The sequence below is a fragment of the Pipistrellus kuhlii genome, unplaced genomic scaffold (assembly GCF_014108245.1).
Source record: "Pipistrellus kuhlii isolate mPipKuh1 unplaced genomic scaffold, mPipKuh1.p scaffold_m20_p_9, whole genome shotgun sequence".
In the NCBI taxonomy this organism is placed as follows: Eukaryota; Metazoa; Chordata; class Mammalia; order Chiroptera; family Vespertilionidae; genus Pipistrellus; species Pipistrellus kuhlii.
In genome coordinates, this window is record NW_023425595.1 from 43302353 (window position 1) to 43307729 (window position 5377).

The window sequence follows — 5377 nt, forward strand, 5'->3', positions numbered from 1 at the left end:
CATGGGTTCTTGGTGGATTCATGTATTCATTTGTGTGTTTTTCAAGTGCATTCTAATGCACTTACCACATGCCAGGCACTATTCTAGGGGGTTATAGATATTAACTCATTTAATCTCATAACATTTTCATGAAATACTGGTTAGTAAGCTATTTCTCTCAGCTCCAGATATACCAGTGCCTTCCAATACGCTGGTTTACGGCTGGAGCTTGGACTCTGCAAACTAAGCCTTCCCTTGCAGGTTTCCTGTTAATTCCTGCCAATAGGGGGCACTAGAGGAGGGGGTTGAAGGCTGGAGAGGGAAAATTCTCTCCTTTCTGTTGGCTTGCTGTTATTTCCTTTCAGCATTCCCAGGACCCAGCCACAGCCCTTTGCCCACCATCAGCCTCCGGTCCCAGCTTCCTACATCCCAGAACCAGCCTCACCAGGCCCTGAAAACTGAGCAGTGGGTCTCTTCCTCCATGTGTCCAGCTTCTGATGGTCCCAGACTCTTCCCTTTGCTTCTCCAGCCTTAGAGGTGGGAGCTGCTCCCTAGGTCACTAGCTGAGGTTGCCTTAGCTCTCCCTTCTCATTCAGCCCCCTGGCACCTACTAAGCCAGTTCTTCCTATTAAATTCCTTTTGTTGAAATATACCTAATGTGGCCTGGTTTGCTTGACTGGGTCCCGCCTAATAGGTTGGTACTATGATTATCCCCATTTTGCAGACGAGGAATCAAAACGTGGGGGAGTCAAATAACTCATCAGAAGTGGGCTGGGATTTAAAGCTGCTCCCGATCCCGGGGCCTTACCCCTGGGAAGTGCTAAGCCGGGGCTGGTGCAGGGTGAGCACCAAAAACTCAGTGATCATCTGATCTGCCATCCTCATCCTCATTGCGACTCGCAGCCCTGCATCCTCCCTGGCACCGACCTCAGGGTTGTGTGCAGTAAGGGCCACTGAACTGAATTTGGTTCTGCGCACTGGGGAAGGACAACGTGGCATAGCGGGGCCTGAGTTAGCAAAGGATGCGGAGGAGCCGGGGGGCCCCAGAGCCTTTGCATTCGATCCCATTGGCCCCCTTCCTTGGGAGCGGTTTCCAGGGTAACAGATTTCCCTTCTCTTCTTATCCCTCTTCCCACTTCTCTGCCATCCACCTCCGTCCCATTAAGTGGGAATCAACTGTTCTCTGGAGTTCTGAGAATGCCACAAAGAGAAATGAGACAGAAGTTTTGTTGGGTAGCAGAAAACAACAACAACAACATGTTTCTCATTTTGTTACTGCATGGCATTCTATTTCTCCATTCTTCTGTTGTGCTGCCATATTATTTTAGCACCCAATTCGAACAACAAAAGCACATCTTTGAAGTAACCACATTTCTCGTAGAGGTGGCCACCACACTCAGTCATCCCTGCATGCTGCTGTCACACAAACACTTTGAAACCTGTTCACACACTCACTTAGCCCTCTGCCCGTATAGTTGTTGTATCAAACATAATTGCTTCCAGAAGGAAGGATGCAACCTATTGCATTGCTTTCTCATCAGCCTTCCTGCTTGATTCTCATTTAGCTCTGCACTAATCCTCCGCAGGCCCGCGTCCCCTCCTGGCCTGGCCCACGGGCCAGCCCTTATTTTCATGGCAGGCTTAGGCACCAATAATTTATAATTCATTACACACACACACACACACACACACACACACACTTCCACCCTGCAACAGGAATTCCAAGAGGAAAATGCCCGTGATCAGAGCCACCTGGGAGAGAATGAATAACTGGCGCTTCTTGTATATTTTTGTAAGCCTCTGGATTTCCCAGAGATGGTGTTTTTTTCCATCTATTTTCTGCCCCCCTTGAAGCAATCTATTCAAGCACTCAGTCCTCCAGCAGCCACCAGGCTATCCTCCCCCTCTCTGCTCCTGGCCCCTCGGCCTCCTCCCTCCTCACACAAAAGTTAGACAAAAAGGCAACTGTTAGAAAAAGGCAAGACGCGGAAACAGAACAGAAATCCGTGGCAGCAGCTGCGGTGCTGAGCAGCTGATAAGGGGGAACAAATTTGTGCTCTGGGTGTTTGTTTGGAGGTCAGGGCGGTGGCCCAGCGGGGGGAGGGTAGGGCTTTTTGTCCACAGTGTGACCTGCCCATCTGGCCCATTCAGCTTCCCGCCCCCGTGCCCTGACCCCTGCCTCTCCAGCTCCTTCCCTCCTTGGGCTCCAAGGCTGTTCAGCTGTAATGAGCATATCCTCCCGCTTCCTCATTGATTTTGCAACAGTCCCGACACGCCTCCATAAAGGGAAAAAAAGAAAAAAACTGGCCTTCCCCATCAACAGTCTTAATTCTCCATGGGGTAAAAATCACCAGCTTTCTGGAGGAATCCTGAGACTCCCAGGAAAGCTTGGGCTATCTTTCACTCTTGTGTTTTAAAAGTCTGTTTCCACATGCATAATTGGTGAGATTGGCAGGAATTCCCAGTGAACCTGGGTTCTCTTCAGCACCTTCCCACTTCAACTGGGGTTTCCCGCCCTTCTCATAAGATTTAACAACTCAGCTCCTCCCTTCAGCTCAGATTTAGCCTCAAATGCCCTGGCCTGTTCACCCACCTCCCCGTAAAGGGATGTAATTTGTTTCCTTTGTGGATTCACCGGTTAGAGCTGCAGCTTGTACCCTTTTTTATTGCACTGAGTGTCATCTGTGTCATCAGGCAGCCCACAGAGCGAGCATTCACTGGGCTGTAAAATGCAGGTGTTTCTCCCTCCAGTCCTACCCATGTTCCCTGCAGGCTGCCTGTTATCAGGAATATTCTCGCTTCTCAGAGCAGGGGGATTTAGTTCTCCTTCCCTTGAATTTGGAGCTTGGTTTCAAATCCAAAAGACTGGCTCACAAAGGGTAGAAGTGGAGATTGAACAAGCCGCATCTACGTGATATGGACAGGAGAGACACCTTTTTGCGTTTCAGGCGTCAGAATTAGCTACACATCTTTTTATTTTTCCACAGGCTCGACCCTGAGGTTGCAAAGCAGGTTTTGAGACTTGAGCTCCGTCAGCATGCTATTGAACACTTTAATTCACACAATAAAAGGAGGGATAGACACCAACATTGCCATTTCAGGTTGTCATCTCCAGTTTTTGCAGTTATTCATGTCAAGTTCTTTGTATATCAGCTAAGAGCCTTGTCTTTGGAGTCAACTACAGACGCCTAGGCTTGAATCCCTCCTTTGACACTCACTAGCAGTGTGGTCCTGAGGGATCCACATGCCCTTTCCCAACCTCAGTTTTCTTATCTGTAAAATGAGGATTGATAACAAAAGTACTTAAAATAATGGCTGAATAAATATTGGTTAAATCGCACTTAACTGAATTTTCAAAGATTCAGCTTTCAAAGGTCCAGTGTGAAATATTGCTATAACTCCAAGGTGGCTAATGGTGGAGGCTGAATGTTCAATGAGTTCTGGCTGGGTATTAATTATCATATAACACACACACACACACACACACACACACACACACACACACCCGTACGCACACAGCGAGTGTGAATCTTTTAGACTCTGTGCCAGTTTCTATTAAAACAGGAGTTACGTGAATGTCCCCTGGGTGTCCCCCGCCCGTCTCAAGTTACAGTAAGAACACCACTGGTCTTTAGTTTCCTAGATCTTCCATCCTCTACTCAGCAAATGCCAGGACCTCAGCTCACCCCAACTCTGTGCATATCTAGGAGTCCGCCCAGCAGAGAGGCAGGTTTTATCATCTGGGCTCCACCCATGGCTCCTCTGCTCCCTCCTGCTCAGTGGGGCTGTGGCCACCCGTCCCCAACCTCAGTACTGCTGAGACTCTTCTCAGGTCCCTAGTGGCTGCTTTCTCAGCCGCTCAAAACTCTTGGCTATTTCTCCTGTCTCTGCATTTCTGTGGTTCCCACTTTTTCTCTCCTTTTGGAGACTCTAGAGTCCAGCTCTCCTGGTGGTGGCAGAGGAAGGTAGAAGTGAAGGTCTAGGACTCCTCTCAACATGGTTCCTTCAGGCTTACCATCCCCTTGGAAGAGGGCAGGTCCCTGGCAGAATGGCCTGGGCCTCTAAGGATTCAGTTACTATGCATCTGCCCTCCTCAAAGCAAACATGTTCCTGTCAGAAGCAGATTCATACTGTTCTCTGAATCTCTGCTTCCTCCTGTCCCATCTTCTAATTCTAGCCTGTCCTGCAAACACCCTTTGTCTAACATGGTTTTTCTGGAAGAAACATTTTTCCTTGAACTGCAGTTAGACCCACCAGGCTTAACAGACATACCTATCAGTCAGTGATAGTTAGGCTCAAGTGTTTCTTCCTGAGCTTCCAAGGCCACATGCAAATCAGCCATGTGCCCAGACAACGATGTTAATGTCCGGAGCATCCTGTGATATTGAAAGCATTTGTCTATGTAGAGCTTACGTAGGATCTCCTATGGAAGCTGTGTAATTCAACAGACATGTGTCCAAATCTGAGCTCTTACTCACTGGGATGCCTGACACAGATCTTCAAACACCTTTGCTTGAACAAGATGCATGTTACAGAAATGATCAGAGTTTCTTACAAATCTGGAGAAATATTAAAGATGGATTAGGAACTTTCTAAAACTCCCAGGAAATACAGAGTACATGAAATTGCATAGTTCTAGTGTTAGAAGGGACTGTAGAGGTGATCTAGTTTTATAATAAACTAGAGGCCCGGTACACAAAATTTGTGCATGGAGGGGGTGGTGTCCCTCAGCCCAGCCTGCATCCTCTCCAATCTGGGACTCCTCGAGGGATGTCTAATTGCCCCTTTAGGCCTAATCCTGGGGGGCAGGAGGGCTGAGGAGACTGGGGGACTCTGGAGGCAGGTGTGTGAAGCGGCCGGTCCACCTGGGGGTGGGTCTAGCCATGCCGCATACCTGCCACCCTGGCGGGGCTGAGGGGACTGGGTGCTGCCATCTTGTGGCTGTGTGTGCCACCATATTTGAGGGTGTAGCTGTCAATTAGCATATTCCCTTTTTATTAGATAGGACTAGTAACCTGGTACACAAAATTTGTGCACATGAAAAGGGAGTTAATTAGAGGAAATATTTTAATATTGCTATTTGCTCTTTCTCTATAATAGAAGTGTCAGAGATGAAAGAAAATTAGTAAAATGTATATGAAAATCTTCCTTCTGTCAGAGTCTGGGGCATGCTGTGGGACCCACATGCATCTTGAAATCACACGAGACCCAGACCCAGCCAGCCCCACCCCCATTGGGCTAGATTAAGACCCAGCTGGTCCCACCCCCATCAAGCCTCACCAGGAGCGGGAGCACGGCCTCAAGTCACCTGGCCCAGCACCAGGGTGGGGGCGTGGCCTGAGGTCCCCCGTCAAGCCTGCCAGGCAAGGGTTGGAACCTGAGGTCCCCTGTCAAGCCC